The sequence below is a fragment of the Dromiciops gliroides genome, chromosome 5, assembly GCF_019393635.1.
Source record: "Dromiciops gliroides isolate mDroGli1 chromosome 5, mDroGli1.pri, whole genome shotgun sequence".
NCBI lineage: Eukaryota > Metazoa > Chordata > Mammalia > Microbiotheria > Microbiotheriidae > Dromiciops > Dromiciops gliroides.
In genome coordinates, this window is record NC_057865.1 from 102,426,275 (window position 1) to 102,449,282 (window position 23,008).

Consider the following 23,008-nt stretch of genomic DNA (forward strand, 5'->3'; position numbering starts at 1 on the left):
TCTAGCTGTGTGGCCCTGCGCAAGTCATTTAACCCTATTTGCCTCAGTTTCTTCATCTGTAAAATGAGTTGGAGGAGGAAATGACAAAACCCTCCAGTATTTTTGTCAAGAAAATCCCAAATGGGGTCACGTAGAATCAGACACTTGAAATGACTGGACAACAACAGGGATATCAGGGCTTTAAAATTCCTGCCAGATATCAGACACTAGATAGGAGATGTCATATAAGGATCAGTGGGGAGGAACTTCAAAGTCTCTGAGAAGTTATCAGACCTCACACTCTGTCCCTTCATGATATCATCTTATATTTTCTGACTCGCAGTAGTACAACTTGTTACTTGTGATCTCCCCTGCTATAACCTGGTCTGTGCCTCTGGATCTCCCTCTTTAGCTGCCTTCCTTTCCCTACCTCCATCACGCACCTAAATATGCTTTATTTGGTGCATTAATTCCTTGTTGCTTTAGCCCCAACTGCACATTTTACCACAAGTAGAAACAGTTGGCCTAGGCTGGCTCTCTTGTGCCCTCTGCTGTCCTCTCTTATTCTCATTAGTTTTTGTGTCTGCTTGGTTATGCCCAGTATCCGAGATCCTAAAATAGGGAAATTCTGCTCTGTTCTCTGAAGCTCTCTTCTAACCAAACATTAGAGAAACAATAAGAAAGGTTAAAGATAAGACACAGTGTACAATTAGAGCAGGTCCAACCTATACATGTCAAAGAATTTGCTGACTGAAAAATGAGAAATAGGTAGTTATAGATATTGATTTTGATTGATCCTATTTTGTATCAGATTTTAATGACATAAAACAGTTGCCAAAATATCTTGGGAAACTGTATTAAACAGTAAATAGTTGAGCTCTTTGTCAGGTGGAGAGATAGGGCACATTATAAATGATTGCTGGTCATGAACACCAACCCATCACAAAAGAGCAAAAGGTAGTTGAGGAAAAAGCAATTTTATAATGATTAGAGAAAAATTGAGAGTATCTTGTCAACAACCAACTCATGTGTATAATTTCTCAATTCAAGTCAATTTGACATTTATTTTTCATTTTTGGAAAATCTTAATGATCTATCCATGAATTTAGGTATCCTTAATTGTGTGTATATGTATATGTGTATACAGGTGGGTAAGGGCTTTTCAAAGGTGTTTGTTATTGTCATATAGAAGAGTTAACTCTTTAGGTGATGAGTATTTCCGGGTGTTCTTATTTTTAGATGACTTCACCAAGCCCCAGAACCCTAAAGAACTTTGTCAATGAAATTTAAGGGGCCAGCAAAGGAAGCTAGCCTAACAATCCACTGAGAGATAAAAGATTTTAGATTTAGAACTGGATTGGGGAGCAGCTAGTGGCACAGTGGATAAAGCACTAGCCCTGGATTCAGGAAGACCTGAGTTCAAATATGACTTCAGACACTTGACACTTACAAGCTGTATGGCCCTGGGAAAGTCACTTAACCCTCATTGCCCTCAAAAAAAAAAAAAAAAGAATTGGAGGAGAACTTAGAGGCCAACTGGTCCATTTCCCTATTATTATACTGAAGGAATCTGGGGGCTAGGGATGTGATATAGCTTTCCCAAGCTCACACAGATAGAATGTGGCCGAGCTAGGATTCAATTCTAGGTCTTTTTATTCAAAATCCAATGCTCTCTTCATGATAGGAAAAACCAAATGGATGAAAAATATCTGTTACCCATGGCATGACTTGTTAGTCTTTTTTTAATCATAAAAGTATTTTATTATTTTCCAGGTACATATAATGATAGTTTTCAACATTTGTTTTCATAGAATTTTTGGTTTTAGATTTTTCTCTTACCCACTCACCCCCTTCTCTACTCCTTCCCCCAAGACAGAAAGCAATCTGATATACGTTATATACACAATTACATTAAACATATTTCTTTGTTAGTCATATTGTGAAAGAAAAATCAGAGCAGAAGGGAAAAATCTCAAAAAAGACAGAAAAAAAAAGCACAAAAGTAGAAACGGTATGATTCGATCTGTATTCATAATCCACAATTCTTTTTTCTGGATGTTGAGAACATTTTCTATCATGAAGTTCTCTGAAATTATTTTAGATTGTTGCATTAAATAACTGGAAAAGAAACTAGAACTTTGAAAGAAAGAACTGGGAAGTGTATTAACAGTTTAGCACAAGAGAGTCAAAACCTTAGTCAAACAACAGATTTCTTGAAAATTAAACTGGGCAAAACATAAGTAAATGACTCCATGAGACAATATTAGAACACAATAAAAATATTGAAAAGTAGAAGAAAATTTAAAGTATCATGTAAAAATTGAGCTGGAAAATAGATCAATGAAAATTCATTTTTTCCATGTAAATATTTTTATTATTTTCCAGTTACATTTAGAGATAGTTTTCAATATTTGTTTCTATAATATTTCTAGTTTCAGATTTTTCTCCCTCCCTACCCTCCCTCGCCCCTCCCCAAGACAGCAAATAATCCGATATAGGTTACATATATAAAATCACATTAAACATATTTCTGCATTAGACGTGTTATTAGATGTGAGGGCCAAAATTTGATATACTGAGTGCTATTTGGGTGACTCGCCTTAATATTGGGGTTCTGGAAATATGAGGGACCTTTAAGGTTTATCCTCCCCTCTGAACTGCCCTTTTTAGATATTTCTCCCAGGCCAATAAGTAAGGATCCTGTAAGCTTTAGTTCACAAAAGGATCAGATTTTATTACTTGGGAATTAATTAAACAACAAAGGTGAAACTAATAAAAATAAAAGATAAGGAAATAGGAAAATAGAAATACAGATAAATATTATTAACTCTAAACTTAGCCTATGCAATCCACAGACCATTTTCCAATTTAGCTAGTTCAAAGGAATTTAGGGTAATCCGTAATTAAACTCACCAAGCCCGGTCAGTCTACAGTTACTCGCCAGAACTGCAGTCGCCGGACAGAGCAAAACATGTGCCAATGCAAAGGGAGTCACCAGCCAGAGAGATCCGAGAGGCAGCTCAAGTTCCGGAAGCAGCCTAGCATTCCGGAAGTGCCCTTTAACCTCTCTTCAGGGATCATTCAATCTTTTTTCCCACAAAAGGGGAAGTCCTTCAAAAGCTGCCTATGCCACAAGTAATTTTTACCACAGAGAGAAGAATCAGAGCAAAAAGGAAAAACCTCAAAAAAGAAAAATAACAACAAAAACAATAGAAATAGTATGGTTCGATCTGCATCCAGATTCCACAGTTCTTTTTTTCTGGATTTGGAGAGCATTTTCCATCATGAGTCCTTTGGAACTATCTTGGACCATTGTATTGCTGAGAAGAATCAAGTCTATCACAGTTGATCAACACACAATGTTGTTGATACTGTGTACAATGTTCTCCTGGTTCTTCTTTTCTCACTCATCATCAGTTCATGCAAGTCCTTCTGAAATCTGCCTGCTCATCGTTTCTTATAGCACAGTACAATTCCATTACATTCATATACCACAACTTGTTCCGCCATTCCCCAATTGATGGGCAGCCCCATGACTTCCAATTCCTTGCCACCACGAAAAGAGCAGCTATAAATATTTTTGTACATGTGGGTCTTTTTCCCTTTTTTATGATCTCTTTGGGAAAAAGACCTAATAGGGGTATTGCTGAATGGAAGGGTATGCAAAGCTTTATAGCCCTTTGGGCATAGTTCCAAACTGCTCTCCAGAATGGTTGGATCAGCTTACAGCTCCAGCAACAATGCATTAGTGTTTCAATTTTTCCACAGCTTCTCCAACATTTATTATCTTCCTTTTTTTGTCATATTAGCCAATCTGATAGGTGTCAGGTGGTACCTCAGAGTTGTTTTAAATTGCACCTCTCTACTCAATAGTGATTTAGAGCATTTTTTCATATGGCAGTAGATAGCTTTGATTTCTTCATCAGAAAACTGCCTGTTCATATCCTTTGACCACTTCTCAATTGGGGAATGACTTGGATTCTTATAAATTTGATTTAGTTCTCAATATATTTTAGAAATGAGACCTTTATCAAAAGTACTGGCTATAAAAATTGTTTCCCAGTTTTCTGTCTCCCTTCTAATTTTGGATGCATTGCTTCTGTTTGTAGAAAACCTTTTTAATTTAATGTAATCAAAATCACCCATTTTGCATTTCATAATATTCTCTATCTCTTGTTTGGTCATAAACTGTTCTCCTTTCCAAAGATCTGAAAGGTAAACTATTCCTTCCTCTCCTAATTTACCTATGGTATCACCTTTTATGTCTAAATCATGTATCCATTTTGACCTTATTTTAGTATAAGATGTAAGATGTTGGTCCATGCCTAGTTTCTGCCATACTCTCCTCCAGTTTTCCCAGCAGTTTTTGTCAAACATTGTGTTCCTATCCCAGAAGCTGGAGTCTTTGGGTTTATCAAACAGTACATTACTAAAGTCATTTACTACTGTGTCTCCTGTGCCTAGCCTATTCCTTTGATTATCCACTCTATTTCTTAGCCAGTATCAGATAGTTTTGATGACTGCCTCTTTATAGTAGAGCTTCAGATTTGGTACTGCTAGCCCACCTTCCTGTGCATTTTTTATCATTATTTCCCTTGATATTCTTGACCTTTTGTTTTTCCAGATGAATTTTGTTATTATTTTTTCTAGCTCTATAAAATAACTTTTAGGTAGTCTGATTGGTATGGCACTGAATAAGTAAATTAATTTAGGTAGAATTGTCATTTTAATTATATTTACTTGGCCTATCCATGAACAATTGATATTTTTCCAATTATTTAGATCTGATTTGATTTGTGTGAAAAATATTTGGTAGTTGTGTTCATAGAGTTCCTGAGTTTGTCTTGACAATTAGAGTCCCAAGTATTTTATATTGTCTACCATTACTTTATTGTTTTGTTTTTATTTTTTTGGCAAGGCAATGAGGGTTAAATGACTTGCCCAGGGTCACACAGCTAGTAAGTGTCAAGTGTCTGAAGCCGGATTTGAACTCAAGTCCTCCTGAATCCAGGGCCAGTGCTTTATCCACTGCACCATCTAGCTGCCCCTCTACCGTTACTTTAAATAGAATTTCTTTATCTCTTGCTGCTGGACTTTGTTGATCATGTATAGAAATGCTGATGATTTATGTGGATTTATTTTATATCCTGCTACTTTGCTTTATCCACTACACCACCTACCTGCCCCTCTCTAGTGTTTTTATTAGGAATGGGTGCTGTATTTTGTCAAAACTTTCTCTGCATCTATTGAAGTAATCATTTGATTTTGGTTAATTTTCTTATTGATGTGGTTGATTATGTTAATATTTTTCCTAATGTTGAACCAGCCCTGCATTCCTGGTATAAATCCCACCTGGTCATAGTGTATTTTGCTGGTGATCACTTGTTGTAATCTCCTTTCCAATATCTTATTTAAGATTTTAGCATCAATATTAATTAGGGAAATTGGTCTATAATCTTCTTTCTCTGTCTTGGCTCTGCCTGGTTTTAGTATCAACACCATATTTGTGTCATAAAAGGAATTTGGTAGAACTCCTTCACCTATTTTTCCAAATAATTCGAATAATATTGGAATTAATTATTCTTTAAATGTTTGTTATAATTCACTTGAAACCCATTTGGCCCTGGAGATTTTTTCTTAGGGAGTTCATTAATTGGTTGTTCAATTTCTTTTTCTGTTATGGGCTTATTTAAGGCTTTTATTTCCTCTTCAGTTAACTTGGGCAGTTTGTATTTTTGTAAATATTTATCCATTTCCTTTAGATTGTCAAATTTATTGGCATACAGTTGGGCAAAATAGTTCCTAATTATTGTTTTTATTTCCACTTCATTGGTGGTGAAATCACTCCTTTCGTTTTTGATACTGGTAATTTGGTTTTCTTCTTTCTTTTTTTTAATCAAATTAACCAATGGTTTATTTTATTGTTTTTTTCATAAAGCCAGATATTAGTTTTATTGATTAATTCTATGGTTTTCTTGCATTCAATTTTATTAATTTCTCCTTTAATTTTCAGAATTTTTAATTTAGTATTTAATTGGGGATTTTTGATTTGTTCGTTTTCTAGCTTTTTAAGTTGCATGACCAATTCATTGATCTCCTCTTTCTCTTTTTTATTGATTTAAGCATTTAGAGATATAAAATTTCCCCTAAGCACTGCTTTGGCTGCATCCTATAGATTTTGGTTTGTTGTCTCATTATTGTCATTGTCTTGGATGAAGTTATTTTTTCTATGATTTGTTGTTTGACCCACTCATTGCATCATGATCTGAAAACTTTGCATTTCCTATTTCTGCCTTTCTATATTTGACTATGAGGTTTTTGTGTTTTGGTCAATTTTTGAATATGTGCCATGTACTGCTAAAAAAAAGGTATATTCCTTTCTATCCCCATTCAGTTTTCTCCAGCCATCTATCATATCTAGCTTTTCTAACATTCTATTCACATCTTTAATTTCTTTCTTATTTATTTTGTGACTAGATTTATCTAATTCTGAGAGGGGAAAATTCAGATCTCCCAGTAGTATAGTTTTGCTGTCTATTTCCTCTTGTAACTCTTTTAACTTCTCTAAGAATATGGATGCTATACCACTTGGCACATAGATTTTTAGTACTGATATTACTTCATTATCTATAGTACCTTTTAGCAAGATGTAGTTTCCTTCCTTATCTCTTTTAATTTGTTCTATTTTTGCCTTTCCTTTGTCTGAGATAAGGATTGCTACCCCTGCTTTGTTTACTTCAGCTGAAGCATAATATATTCTGCTTCAGCCTTTTACCTTTCCTCTGTGTGTATCTTTCTGCTTTAAATGTGTTTCTTGTAAACAGCATATTGTATGATTCTGGTTTTTAATCCGCTCTGCTATTTGCTTCCATTTTATGGCAGAGTTCTTCCCATTAACATTCACAGTTATTACAACTAGCTATCTATTTCCCTCCATTTTATTTACCCCCTTTGTCCTTTCCCCCCTTGTTTCACTCTATTCCTCCTTCCCAACCTTTTGCTTCTTACGCCTGCCTCCCCCAGTGTGCCCTCCCTTTTATCAGGCCCCCTCCCTTTTCTTTACCCTTTTCTCCCTAGTTTCTCCCCTCCCTTATATCAGTCCCTCCTTTTCCCCTTTCCCTTTTACTTCCCTATAGAATATGCTAAGTTTCTTCATCCAAATGAACATATATGTTATTCCCTCTTTGAATCACATCTAGTGAAAGGAAGGTTGAAACAATGTTCACCCCTCCATTATTTCCCTCTAATGTAATATGTTTTTTGCACCACTTCATATGATGTAATTCACCCCATTCCGCCTCCCCTTTCCTCTTCTCCCCATAAACTACTTTTTATCCCCTTAATTTTTTTTTTATCATCACATCAAAGACAATTTATATTTATACCCCCTGTGTATAATCCTTCTGAGTTATAAGTATTATTTTCCCGTGTAGGAATTTAAACAGTTTAACTTTATTGAATAATTTATGTTTCCCCTGTTTACCTTTTTAAACGTCTTTTGAGTCTTGGATATTAAGATTGAATTTTCTATTCAGTTCTGGTCTTTTCATCAGGAAATCTTGAATGTCCCATATTTCATTGAATGTCCATCTTTTCTCTTGAAAGAGAATGGTCAGTTTTGCTGTGTAATAGATTCTTAGCTGTAATCCAAGCTCCTTTGCCTTTCAGAATATCATATTCCATGCCTTGTGATCCTTTAATGTTGAAGCTTCCAGGTCCTGAGCAATCCTGACTGTGGCTCCATAATAGTTAAATAGCTTCTTTCTGGCTGCTTGGAGTATTTTCTCCTTCACCTGATAATTCTGGAATTTGGTTACAATATTCCTTGGAGTTTTGCTTTTGGGGTCCCTTTCAGGGGGTGATTGGTGGATTCTTTCAATGATGATTTTATCCCCTGATTCTATAATATCAGGGCAGTTCTCCTTGATAATTTTCTGGAATATGGTGTCTAGACTCTTTTTCTGATCATGGCTTTCAGGCAGTCCAATAATTCTCAAATCGTCTCTCCTGGATCTGTTTTCCAGGTCAGTTGTCTTTCCAATGATGCATTTCACATTTTCTTCTATTTTTTTATTCTTTTGATTCTGTTTGACTGCTTGCTGGTGCCTCATAGAATCATCAGCTTCCAACTGTCTAATTCAAATTTTTAATGCAATGTTTTATTCAGTCAGATTATGCACCTTGTGATGAAATAATGGGATTTAGCAGATACTCAAAGACCCACCTGGAGATTAATCTATACTGATTGAATCAAGTGAGAGTGATTGACTGCTAATTAAGCCTACTTCAAGTTAATTGGATTGTAATCACACCTGGCTATCCCTTAAGAAGGTATTGTTCTCAGAAGCTAGACTGTGAACTCAACTTGAGAACACCTTCAAAACCAATGGATTTGGATGACGCCAACCAATCAGCTTGAAGCGTGTGTAGGGACAGCCTCTGTTCCAGACCTATAAAAAGCTTCCACAATCAGCTTGCTAGAGAGTTCATGATTGAAGCAGGTTTGTGTCAGAGGACTTGAGGAAGAACCAGACCAGACCAGACCAGACCAGGCTGGAACTCTAGGCTAAATAGGCTTTTTTCTTAACTTTCTGAACTCCATGGGAATATCTGTATGCTTTAATAAATGTTTAATGCCCAAGGACTGGTGCTAAAGTTTCTAATTTAAGGCAACCACAATTTAGATTTTAAACATCACAACCTCCTTTTCCATTTGGCCAATTGAATTTTTAAAGGAATTATTTTCTTCAGTCAATCTTTGTGCTTCCTTTTCCAATCTGCTGGTTCTTTTTTCATAATTTTCTTGTTTTGCTTTTATTTCACTCCCCATTTTTTCTTCTACCTCTCTCAATTGATTTTTTAAATCCTTTTTGAGCTCTTCAAAGAAGGCTTTTTGATCTTGAGACCAATTCATCTTCTCTCTTGAGGCTTCACATGTAGGCAATTTGAGAGTATTGTCCTCATCTGAGTTTGTGTTTGCCTTTTCCCTATTGACACAGAAGCTCTCAATGGTGAGAGCTCTTTTTTGTGTCTTACTCATATTGCAGCTTATTATTTTTTTTTTAAGTTGATATCTACTCCTTGGGCAGTAGGGTCACTATTTCCAGCTTCTTGTGCTGGGAGATATGGGCTGTGTTACTGGCTTTCTACTCTGAGGCCTCTATGGCTTGCTGATTTCTCACTGCCCTGGGCTTGCTCCCTGTGCTTCCTCCCAGTGCACGCTGGCATGGCCAGGCCTGGTTGTTCCCATCCTGCGGGTGGCCCCCTAACTGGCAGCCTGTCCTCTCAGGTGGTGCTGGTGGATCTCACCACTGGCCTGCTGAGCCCCCAGCCCACCGAGCCAAGATCAAGGGGCCTCAGTCGCTCTGCTGTGGCCTATCACTTCCTGCTGACTTGTCTTGACCTCCATGCTGCACTGTGCTGAGGTGTGCTGTGCTCTCTCCCCCCCCCCCCCCCCGCCTGAGTGAGACTGATCTTTCCTGAAGTCTTTAAAATTATCTCAGGTTTGAAGATTGTATCTCTCTGTCTTTTTGTAGGTTCTGTAGTTTCAGAATCCTATTAGAGGCTTGATATAATGTTCTTTTTGAGGGAACCAAAGGAGAGCTCAAGCAGCTTGCTGGCTTCTCTCTGCCATCTTAGCTCTGCCCCCCCAGATTAATTAAAATTAATTTTAAAAATCATTGTTTTATATAACAAAAATAAAAGCCTAGATATCATACTTTAAGAAATCATGAAAGAAATCTGTACAGCCATATTATAACAGCAGGCTAAAGTGAAAATGGAAGAAACAATCCACCAATCACCTTCTAAAAAAAAACCCAAAGTGAAAACTCCCAGAAAGCTTATAGCCAAAATATGGATTTTCCAGAAAAAAAATACTGCACCCAACCAGAAAGTGTTCTAGTACTGAGAAACTACAATCAGGGGGTCAACTAAAATTTAGCAACTAACAACATGAAGCATCAGAGCCTATGAAATATAATATTCCAAATTACACAAGACATAGCTTTACAACCAAGAATAAATTACCCAGAAAAACAGAATGTGGTCCAGCAAGGTAGGAAAATGGATTTTTATGTAATAGAAGACTTTAAAGCATTCTTGATGAAAAGACCACAGCTGGATGGAAACCCTGAAATACAAACACAACAGTAAACAGAAATATAAATAGGAAATGTTCATTTAATACCAAGGGACTTTGCCAGAACTCAGAAATATTGCTACATATGCAAACGATGCTTTAGAATACAAAAATGAATACACTTTTGTACGAATCTTCAGAAGGCCTTAAGTTGTTGAGTAGTGGTAGAAAATGGAGCCTTTGTTCAATAGACTTATGAATTGCTTTTTGCCTAAAGAGCTCATAGTCCATAACTACACTATTGACTTCTCAGGAAGTTATAAAACAAGTTATAAACAAACAGTTATAAAACAAGTTTCAGTTCCTTTGAACACGGTAATGAATTCAGTGTTTGTGCATCATATTCCCACTTTTGCACAAGTCAGCAACTTCATCTAGTTTTCATTTTCTATGTCACTGAAGCAGTAATGTCTGGGTATAGTGGACTGATGTTAGCATGACACTGAAAATGAATGTGAACAATGAAAACAGATTTTAGTAAAGTGTATCCATACTGGGAATAACTTAAGAAACTCAATTTCAATAAATTTGTTATGGAAGAGAAAAATATTTGCAGACTGTGGTCAGAAACAATGCTATCTTACTAAGCAATGCTGCATTTGAATTTAAGCTAAGATATTTATTTTTATCACAAAAGTATTTTATTATTTTCTAGTTTCATGTAGAGATAGTTTTCAACATTTGTTTTTATAAGATTTCTAGTTCCAATTTTTTCTCCTTCCTTCTCCTCCCTCTTCCTTCCCCAAGGCAGCAAGTAATCTGATGTAGGTTATATATGTACAATCACATTAAACATATTTCTACATTAGTCATGCTGTGAAAGAAGAATCAGAAGAAAAGGGGAAAACCTCAAAAAAGAAAAACAAAACAAAACAAAAAAATAGAAACAGTATGGTTCAATCTGCATTCGTATTCTACAGTTCTTTTTTCTGGATGTGGAGATCATTTTCCACCTTGAGTCCTTTGGAATTATCTTGAATCATTGTATCACTGAGAATAGCTAAGTCTATCATGGTTGATCATCACACAATGTTGTTGATACTGTGTACATGTTCTCCTGGTTCTGTTCATTTCACTCAGCATTAGTTCACGTAAGTCTTTCCATTAACCTAAGATTTTTAAAAACAATTCTAGATCAGAGGTCACATTTGAATTTTGTTTCAAGAATTCTTTGGTGAAAATCATTAGGTGAATCAATATAAGATCATTTTGAAAACTTATGTTCATGGTAAACACTAGTAGATTGAAGATGGTAAATTTTCATGGCAGGAAATAAAGTAAAAAGGTAAGTAGTCCTCACCCATAGTATAGGTTCAATGAATATTTGCTAAATTTTAAATAATGAAGGTTTACAAACTGCAGCTAGATGACACAGTGCATAGTATGCCAGGGGAAGAGTTATGGAAGACTCATCTTCCTAAATTCAAATATGGCCTTCAACATTTACTAGCTGTATGACAAGTCACTTAACCTGTTTGCCTCAGTTTTTTCATCTATAAAATTAGTTTAGAAAAGGAAATGAAAAACCACTCCAGTATCCTTTCCAAGAAAACCCAAAATGGGATCATGAAGAGTCAGACACAACTGAAAAATGACTGAACAATTACAACTTACCATTTAAAGCACAGCTAGAAGCACCAGGCTTGGAGTTAGGAAGAGCTGAGTTCAAATCCAGTCTCAGACACTTATTAGTTTTGTGACCCTGGACACAAAGTCCAAAGTCACCTAACCCCTATTTGCCTCAGTTCCTCATCTACAAAATGGTAACACAATGTAGAAGGAAATGACAAATCATTTCAGTATCTTTGCCAAGAAAACCCCCTTGACTTTGTCCATGGGGGTCACATAGAATTGGACATGACTGAATGTCAACGACAATTGAATAACTTATTAATGTTATATCCTCTAGATCAGGGCTTCTTAAATTTTTTCCACTTGCAACCCCTTTTTGCCCAAGAAATTTTATGTGACCCGGGGTATAATAGGTATATAAAATAGATATACAGAAACCTTTTGCCATTGCCAATTTTTTGCAACCCCACATTCAATCATGTGACCCTATATGGGTTCTTAACCCACAGTTTCAGAAGCTGGGCTCTAGATTTCATAACAGCGATGCAAAAGTTCTGAGAGTTTCAAACTGTTTAGAGTATGATCTTTGTCTTTGGGAACTGTGGTGTTACTGTTTTATCTTATCCATATTATGTAAGAAAGTGAAACAGACAAAAAGATTCTTAAACTAATATAACTCATTAAATGACAGCAATGACTCCAAGTTACCTATTGGCACAAAACCCTATCTTTTTAATCCTAATATTACCTAGTGATGCTGACTGGTTATAAATCATAAAGCCCCACAATTTCTTAAAATCAAAGTTGCAATTGAACAGGGCACAAAGCGATGCATTTGGGGATAAGTAGGATGTGAAGTATTACCAGTGATGATTTATATGTATAAGACACTATCAATTTTATTGCTGACATGTATACAAAACAACAACAACAATTCATGTATTCTACCTTCATACTCTAGTCTTAGTAAGTGAAATTCCTGAGGTGATTTACATGGATCCCATGAATGAGCAGGGGCATGCTGGTAGTTGGAAAGAGCTTTCTTCCCACATTCAAAGACCAGGCTTAGCTTGAGAAACAGTTTCTGCTTGATGTAGAAACAAAACAATTCAAAATATAGACAATATAAATCAGAGGGCTTCTGCCGGCTTTTGTTTTCTGGCTGGGTATAGCTGTATGTGTGAGTCATCAATCGACCAATCAACCAATCAATCAATCAGTAAGAAGGAAATAAAGCTGGGTTGTGGACAAAAGATCATAAACCTTTTCTCCTTTCTGTAGCATCTGTAATTCAACCTTAAATCAGCAGTGTCCCATAGAGGGCAGCAGAGGACCTGAAGAAACTAGCTTGGCTATGGCATTACAGAGGACCAGCAGCATAGAGAAGAAAATAGCTTATCATTAGCTGGATGGGAGAAGCAGACAGCAGCAGTGATGGAGGTGAAAAAAGACCTCCAGTTGAGATATAGGCCTAGGAAAGGGTGGCCCTGGCTACACATATTCTTTTGTGCATGTTTCCTGGACATGTATGTTATCCACACATGGTCCCTTTCCCACTGGCACTGTGGAGATTTGTGGGAGGATGCACCCCTGTGACTATGTGGGAAATTTTCTTTGGCATTTATTTTGCTGTTTAAAGACATATCTTTTGCTGTGAATGTCCTTTGAGCAGTTAGGTGGTACAGTGTTTGAATGACAGACCTGGAAGACTCATCTTCCTGAGTTTAAATTTGGCTTCAGACACTTATTAGCTATGTAACCCTAGGCAAGTCATTTAATCCCTGTTTTCCTCAGTTTCCTTATCTATAAAATGAGCTGGAGAAGGAAATAGCAAACCATTTCATTATCTCTGCCAATAAAAATCCAACATAAAGTTGGACAAGACTGCAAATGACTGAACAACAATACATTCTTTGGGGTAGATGGGTGGTACAATGGATACTATACCAGCCCTGGAGTGAGAAAGATCTGAGTTCAAATTTGGCCTCAGACACTTACTTGCTCTGTGACCCTGGACAAGTCACTTAACCCTATTTGCCTAAGTTCCTCATCTGTAAAATAGGGACACACTGGAGAAGGAAAAGGCAAACCACTTCAGTATCTTTGACATGGACTTGTCCACAGGGTCATGAAGAAGCATAACTAAAGACACAATCAAATAACTACAATATGTCCTCTGGTTGGTCTCATAAAAGGAACATTGATATAGTATCACGGACTATGGTTTTGAGTGGATGTAGCTACAAAGGGTTTCTTAACGTTGTAATAGCTCTCATGGTTTATGAGATTGAGAAAGATCTGGGCTTAACATGTAAGGAGGAGCAAAATGTACATTATCCAAGATATTTATGATCTACAAAGGAGGTCAACTGACTGTGTAGGGATAGTGAACAAGACATAATAGAGTTTCAGTGCACATGCCAACTCTTCGTGACCCTATTTGGGGTTTTCTTGGCAAAGACACTAGAGTGGTTTGCCATTTCCTAAGTATCTGAGGCTGGATTTCATAGGATTAAATCAGTTCTTATTGGCCCCAGAGGACAGATCCAGAATCACTGGGTAGAAGTTTCAAAGATGCAAGTTCTGGCTAGATTTAAAGGAAAAAACCAAAACAAACTTTGTAACAATTAAAGCTACCCCAAAGACATGTGAGATGACTCAGTATCTTCTTATTCAAGATCTTCCAGGAGACTAGAAAACTCCTTGTTAGTTATCTTGGTAAAGGAGACGCAAAGGGTATTTTGTTGACCCCTTCCGGTTCTGACATCTTGATTCATTTCTCTCCATTGAATCACTTCTCCAGCTTTGCTTATCTTTTTTCCCTTCAGGATAACTTTCTCCTGCCTGTTTCCATCTGGCCTATCTTTGTAATCTGTACACATGGTTTAATTTTGTCCATTAAACACTTCTCTTAGCAGTTTCTCTGCAACTTTTACAATTTGTTTCTCACAACTTTAATTAGGAAGGGAGTTTTTACAATCCAAGTTTACAAGAATAGAGATTTAAACACATGAAAACGGTCTAAAATAAGATTTTAAAAGAGATTTGTTGTTATTTCAGACTCTTTATGACCTCATTTGGGGTTTTCTTGGCAAAGACGCTGGAATGGTTTGCCATTTCCTTCTCTGGCTCATTTTACAGATGAGGAAACTGACACAAACTAGGTTAAGTGACTTTCCCAGGGTCATGGAGTTAGTAAATATCTGAGGTTGGATTTGAATTCAGGAAGAAGAGTCGTCATCCAGACTCCATACCTGGTGCTCTGTACACTGAGTCACCTAGCTGCCCTTTAAAAGAGATAAATGAAGTATTTTGTCTACATTTACAATGCTTATAGCAAAGGACTCAAGAACAATCATTCTCACAAACAATGGCCTGAGAACCTCCAGCTATCATGATGGCTTATTGGAAATATTTCAAATATTTGGCTTTCAGAGGTCTAGTCTGATGGTCAATGAGGACAATATATTTGTATAAGCACCTCAGTGTCTGTTGGGACAAACTGCCTCAGTTTACCCAAATAACTGGAGGAGACCACCAAGTCAAGCAGAGACAGATTTATTACATCCTCATGAGGACGGGCAAAACCCAATTACACATTGAAGTCTTGCAAAGATAGGCCCAATCTTTTAGGTTTTTATAGTAATCTTGAAAAGGCCTGTCCCCACGTACACCTAGGGTGGATGAGCTCACAATCCAACATCCAATCCTGTCTCACCCAGCATGCGTACCCAGCTCATGATCCATGTATGGAGACATGTCCAAGAACAAAGGGGAGAAGGGGAAGGGGCACAAGTCTGAGGAATGTCAAAGAAAGAGGGAGGCAGAAATCACTCTCTTATCTGACTGCAATTAATCCATGACAGGGACTGGGATTCTGACATGTGAGAGGGGAGTAAGCTGACTATTCAGAGACACGATTTTTATTACAGGCCATAAACTAAGGTGTAGCTGGCATGTGGGAACTAAGCAGAAGTAAAGTAAATAGTGCTAATTGGTAGAACTGTGACAAGTAATGAAACTTACTGGGGGACTGTATATCTCCCAGACCCCATCCGCAAAGTTTACAGAACTGTCCCAAGTCCATTATCTCAACAATAAAACTTAAAGGAGACAGTGAGAATTTGACAAGCAATTAACTTTTAAGCAAAGAGAGAGGCTAGCTATTCGGGGAAGGGGGGGCTAGGTATCTTTCATACTCCATCCTCAGAGTTTAATCTGACTCAAATCCATAATTGTCCCACACAGTGTCTGTGTAACTAGCCATCATGTGCATATCACATCCTCTCTATGAATGTCTTCACTCTTTGATTGACCCTGTTATGCAACTTACAGAATCTTGTACATCACCCCCAGTTCTCCCTCTCCTCATTCTTACATCAAACTCCTTTTTTTCCTTAGCCCAAGTAGGGGTTTACCAGTCCTATTATATATGCCTGGCATCACATGAGTTACAAACTTTCTATTGAATTGTAATATTCATCTTACACTATTGTGTATGTTCTCTGCCTCACCCTCTTTTCCTCTACCTCCCCTTCTTCCCCACCTCTGCCCCCATTTCTTTCCTATTGCCACTCTCCATTATTCCATGTGCAATAAGGGGTATTAAATCTTAGATTCCTTAAATTCTATCAATGGATGCTCAGTCCCACCTATCAAGTATATGGTATAACAGCAGAGGGCACTCTGGGATAATTAGCAGGCTTGTATGAACCTCCCTGACAGACCCAACTTCAGTTGCTATCACTCTCTCTTGGTTAGTTGTGAGAAATAGTACTGAAAAATTTCTGAAACTCAGTGTTGGAGGTGTGTCAAAAAGCTTCTTCTCCCAAGAACTGGCCATTTCCTAGTGAAATGAGCAACAAAATGGAGGCTCAAGGGCCGTTTTTTCTCTTAATGTGACTGGCCCCTCCCCTTCTTCCCCAAATACAATCTTCAAAAACAAACAAACAAATAAACAAACAAAAAAACATAGCCAATCAGAACACAGTGTAGCCAAAAGGGGAGACAACACAGGGACAATTCTTCAAACTCCTACCCTACATGACCAGCCTAGGATTTCCCTGAATCTCATGTGATTTTGTTTTTCTTGGGGGGCAGGGGGTAGGGAGGCAGACATTTACCTGCTTTTATTCTAATCAATTCCACAGGTGAACCTGTGTCTACCTCCCAGACATTAAATCACCTGTAATTATCTTCCCAGACAGCTCCAATCCACTGAGAGGAGCCCACATTTCCCACATAAGTTTACAGTTTGGTGTGGAGTATTCTCTGAGATTGAGTTTGTACGTCTCCTCCTATTTAGGTAAACTTGTTTTTGCCCTAGTCCCTGTGCCATTTCCTAATTATTTAAGACTTTATGCAGAGATAGAAAGACAGATTAGTGACTTAATGAGTTTAATAAAAGCATATAGATGCCTCAATGAGGCCATCAGCTCTAAATTCTATATTCAAACAGCAAGCTTTTATCTCTCATCTTAATGATATGGGGGAGAAACGGATAGGAGAAAGCACGTGGGTCCTTAGGATTCCTCTGTAAAGAATTACACTCTCGCAGAAGACCTAATTAGGAATAAAAGAACAGGTTTATTGGGGTACAAGAGAAACCGGCTGGGAGGAAGGTTTTGCCTGAACAAAACGCTTTCCCCCCCGACTAGCTCGAGGAGCGCCATTTTATAGGGGTTAGATGGGGTAGGTAAGAGTCTCTTACTGGGTGAGGGGCTGGTGGTCTTCCCGCCTTGCGCTGGGGTAGGAGAAATCCCTCGTGAGCGATCTGGTGGTGGGTGTCAACTTTGTCCTGATGGGTCTAAGCAGTCTGCTGATGGGCAGCTCCAGGTGGTCTTCTCCTGGATTACCTCATCCAGGTGCTTAGGAGGACTGGAATGTAGGGTGGTGGTCCTGGAGCATGCTCAGTTCGATCTGGTGCCGCTTATGTCCATTGGGTGTGTGTGTGTGTGTGTGTGTGTGTGTGTCCTTGATTGAGTTTAAGGAGAGGCCTACTTGATTTCAAGGGAAAACCCCTGAGGTTTCAAGGAAAAAGTTCCTTGAACTCCCCAGAGAACTGTTGGGGTAACTGGGGCCCATAATCCTCCCATGACATTAAGGAAGTTTATTCTGCCCAATGCCTGCAGCATAGATGCTCAGACACTTACTGGCTGTGTGACCCTGCACATGTCATTTAACCCCAATTGCCTTAAACATCCAGGGCCATCTCCTGTCATCCTCATGTATATCTTGCCACTGGACCCAGATGGCTCTGGAGGAGAGAGTGAGGCTGGTTACTGCACAGCCCTCCCTAGCTTAAATCCAATTCACTTTAAGTCAGTGACATCACCTCCCAATGTCCTTGTCCTGAGAACAAGGACAAATAATAACAAACAACAAGATGCCTGAGGCAGGAGTGGGTGGCAGGATAAAGCTAGCTATCTAGAGACCTACTTGCCTCACTGGGAAGGTACTTTTCCTAGTCCCAGAAACTTCGCTTACTGAGGGCACCAGATATAATGTAATTCTGCTCTTTTCAGCTTTCCATTCAGGTCAAACACTGCTGCTACAATGGTCTCACTTTGCATTTTATCTCCTGCAGTCAACTAATTCCCTCCCTTCCCCCTTAAGGCTTGAATATGGTTCATCTCTCAAAGTCTATGACCTTACTATTAAAGTTTTATTAATGTTTACCCATTAATAAGGAACCATTTGCTGTATATTCATACCCAGAAGAAATTCATCAATTTTTTTTTTTTTTAGTGAGGCAATTGGGGTTAAGTGACTTGCCCAGGGTCACACAGCTAGTAAGTGTTAGTGTCTGAGGTCGGATTTGAACTCAGGTAGTCCTGACTCCAGGGCCGGTGCTTTATCCACTGTGTCACCTAGCTGCCCCAACATTCATCAAATTTTATTGAAGGTATAACACACTTAGGACATTCTATATAGGGAGAAGTGATTAAGCACAGGTATTCTTATAGGAGACCAGCCCCACCTCCCCTCAAAGAGTGTCACTTTCCAACTTCCTTTTTCTGGCTAGATCCCAAGAGAGGAGCCTGCCCTCATCCCTGTAAAGGGGGGAGGAGATTTCTAGGTCACAGGCTCAGTTGAAGATTGAGCTGCAGTTATGTATTTTCTTTTGTGCCTTCTCCTGTCCACGGTCTTAGGTAAGAGCCCCACTTTGTTTTCTCATTGTGAAAATCCCTTCTCTGGCACTGAGAACCTCTCCCCACAATGCACTCCCTCCTTCAGTCTTGGAATCTTAGAGCTTTCTTTTCTTTCTTTTTCTTTCTCTTTCTAGAAGGTGTTTAGGTCCTGGATCGTCCTAAAGCCCAGGTTTTCTATCTGCTGATCCAGGGGCCCCAAAAAGAATATAGATCGTCTCCTACTAAGTCCCTCCACCATCGTCTTCTGCTCCCTCACTCTCTCAATCTCTTCAGTGTCCAGCTCAGTACCTCAGCTTCCCCCTTTCCCTGACCCCTGCACTCCATCATCTCTGGACATCCTCAGGACCCTCCTGCTTGCTGGCCTCTGTCCCTAGAGGGTTGGGAAGTGGTTTTGACTAAGTTGTCTCATCTATGCTCAGTCTTTCACATTTTCCACAGAGGCTGGTGTTGGGGCTCAGAAAATCCACCAATGGCCGGCCATGAAGCTACAGATTGCAGGGAGCCAGCTTTTCCTGGAGTGCTCCACAGAAACTGGGACATCAGAACCCAATCTTTACTGGTATCATCAGCCCCTAGGTGGGGTTCTGCAGCTGTTATACTACTCTATAAGCAAGGATCAGGAGGAGAATATGTCCCAGCGTTTCTCAGGCTCACGATCTGGGAAGGGTCATATCCAGCTCAGCTCCCAGAAACTCCTTGTCACTGACTCGGGTTTCTTTTTCTGTGCCTGGAGCCTCACACTGAACTGAGTGAGGCAGATAGCTGTGCAAAAACCTTTCCTTTCCTCTAGGTCCTGACAATACTTCTGGATCCCCTATAAGGGCCCTACCAGACCCCATAGTGATATTAATTTCTTCTCCCTCACGACCACAGGGACTGAATCTGATGAAAAAATAAGACACACCTTTCTGTTCCTTCTGTAACTAACTTTTCGGCTCATCTCTCTAGAGAAATGAGTAAGGATAATAAGCTCAGTAATAATGTTTGCAGATGGGAAGGGTTAGCATGGAGAAATCCAGGAAGAAAGAGGCAAGGAAGAAAAGAGTGATATGGGGAGAAAGCACATGGGTCCTTAGGATTCCTCTGTAAAGAATTATACACTCGCGCAAGTCCTAATTAGGAATAAAAGAACAGGCTTATTGGGGTACAAGAGAAACTGGCCGGGAGGAAGGTTTTGGAGAAACAAAATGCTTTCCTCCCCGACTAGCTCGGGGAGCACCCTTTTATAGGGTTCAGATGGCTTGGGTAAGGAAGGGGCTGGGGGTTCTCCGGGGTTGGGCAGGGGTTCGTGAGCAATCAGGTGATGGGCGTTAACTCTGTCCTGATGGGTCAGGGCAGTCTGCTAGTGGGCGGTTCCAGGTGGTCTTCTCCTCCTGCAGTCTCTCCCAACAGGATTACCTCATCCAGGTAGTCAGGAGGATTGGCATGCTGGGTGGTGGTCCTTGAGCATCCTCAGTTCCATCTGGTGCTGCTTATCTTTTTGGGGTGTGTATGTCCTTGATTGAGCTCAAGGAGAGGCCTACTTGATTTCAAGGGAAAAATCCTGAGGTTTCAAGGAAAAAGTTCCTTGACCTCTCCAGACAACTGTTGAGGTAACTGGGGCCCATAATCCTCCCATAACAAGAGGAAAAAAGAAAATGTAGAGGGAGCGGGTCAGTCAGCATATAGATAGGAATATTGTCTTACCCATGTTGAACCTCAGTTTATGATCAAGCTTGTTAGCTCATGCCATCACCCTTGTCATGAACCTGAGAAGTCCCTAACCCGCCAACACACATGGCCCCACATACTCCTTTTCCTCCATTTTGCAGATAATCCTTTCTTATATAGTCATTACATATATTCACCATCTTCCCTTTCTTTCCTTGTTCTTTTTCCTCAAGATAGTTTCTGGTCTGATGTAGTTCCCTGATAGAGTTTAAGGCAGAACTCTTACAAAAATGGGGTTTCTAGCCAAATTGTAAGTAATGTCTTAATCCTAAAATTTAATCTTTAGGAAAGAGGCATTTGAAATTCCAGATTAACAAATGCTCACCTAATTCTAACAGATAGGTCCTTTAAGGATGTCCCAGAGGAGGCCTGAATTGGTTGGAAGAGGTAGAGATGATATCCTTATACAGGGTGAGGATCGAGTGAACCTGGGACAAAGATCTAGTTCTCCCTCTAATTGTTCAAAAAAAAGAAGAAGAAGAAGAAGAGAAGGAAGGGAAATGAGAAGGGGGATTAGAGGGGAAAAAAAAGAAAGGAAGTAACGGACCACAGAAGCAGATAGTGCCAAGAGGGAGATGGCATAGGATAAGGATGGAAAATAAGCTTCACTCTGTAAAGTAAAAGCTTCATGGAAAAAATGTTTTAAATTTAAGGAGAGACTGGAAACGAGGTAGATGGCTCTGCGGGAAGAAGGGCATACATGAGCAATGAATACGTATTTCTGGCTAGCCTTTGCAAGTGAACATTCAATCCCTTTGGCCCTTTGTCTCCTTCCTTAACAGAAAGCTGACTTACACGTTATACTCTTCCTTTCCAAGAGGGGGCATGAGAATGCTTAAAATAGGTTCTGGTTTTAAGTTATGCCATTTACCCAAAGTACAATTTCATACTAAATAATCTTTTCTTCCTCTTAATTTAAGACATTCAGAAAAAGCAGTAACAGGGAGGCAAAAGTAACAAGCCAAACACATCTTTTATTCTGCCATTACTAGTATCTATAGAGATGGCAGGGAAATAATTTGGAAATGAAAATAAAATTTTTAGAAAGATATGGATAAAGCATTCCTTTGTGCCTAGCTTGTTTCAGGCCCCCGTGGGTGTTGTAAAAGAAGTAGATCTGTCTAAAACAACACTGAGCATGTGCTCATCGGTCTTCCGAAACAGGTTAGGTATGGACAAGATGAAGACAAATGAACCAATATTCAATAAGGCACAGGGGCACTGGATTTGGAATCTGAAGGCACAGATTCAAGTCCCAGTTTAATAACTCTTTGACCTGTGGCAAATCACCTCACTGAGTCTCAACTTACTCATCTCTTACATCAGGGGGTTGGAATGATAATTGCTAAGGTCCTTCAAGCTCCAAATGTAAGATCCTCAAGTCCTACAAATGCAAAACCTGTAATTCAGTGCAAAATCCAGTGACACTGCCTATCAATGCTAGATAAAGCAAGCACAGGGAAGAATCAAAGCCCCTAAGAGAAATCCCTGAAGGTTTTATGAGGGAATTTGAACTGAGGCTGGAGGAGGAAGAAGATTTAGGTGGAATATATTCCAGGCCAAGGTAAGAGATCTAGCAAGAGGAAAGATATAGAAATAACTATGTTGCAGTTAAGTGAAGGTAAATGACACTACTATTAGCTGGAATAATGTTTGCCTTTGGGAAATGTTGGGAGATAATGTGGAACAGATAAAGTCAGGCTAGAGGATGAAGAACTCTCAGTCATCCAAAGCCAACAAACTTTGCTTAATGCCCCTTACTGTACCACGCTCCACCTCCCCCCAATACACCTACATAAAGAATACATTCTCCTGATCTTCCCAAGAACTCTGGGACTCCAAGCTTCAGACATGTCCTCACTGAGCAGTAGTACAGTGGAATATTGAGTTGGGACTTCAAAGATCTTGGTTCTAATGCCAAGACTGACGCCAATTGATTAGCTATGTGAGTTTGAGCAGATCACTTGAGCTCTGTGGGGCCCAATTTCCTAATTTGTAAAATTAAGGATTTCCACAAGGATATTTCCAAGGTTCCTTCCAGCTTTAAAATTCTGTGATTCTGTAACAGCTATCTGAGCTTAAAGGCATTAAAGACAACAATAAAAATGCCAACTGTGATTCTGGGAAATCAATCTAAGTATTTGTTCCTTCACCTTCTAGAGAAGCTCTGGTGCTATGTAGATGTATGTGTAAACATACATGTATATATGTGGTATATATATTTATATATATGTGTGCACATATGTGAATATGTATGTCTATATGTATGCATGTGCATATGCATGTGGATTTATGTCTATATGCATGTGTATGTATTTATTATTGAGTTAGCTTTGTAAAGCACAGTGCTCTATAGAAATGTGAATTGTTAGTTGTATTACTATTCCCTTTACACACAAGAAGATGCGGCATCCCAGACAGGCTGTCTCATTTCACCTTATAGGTACATATCTGG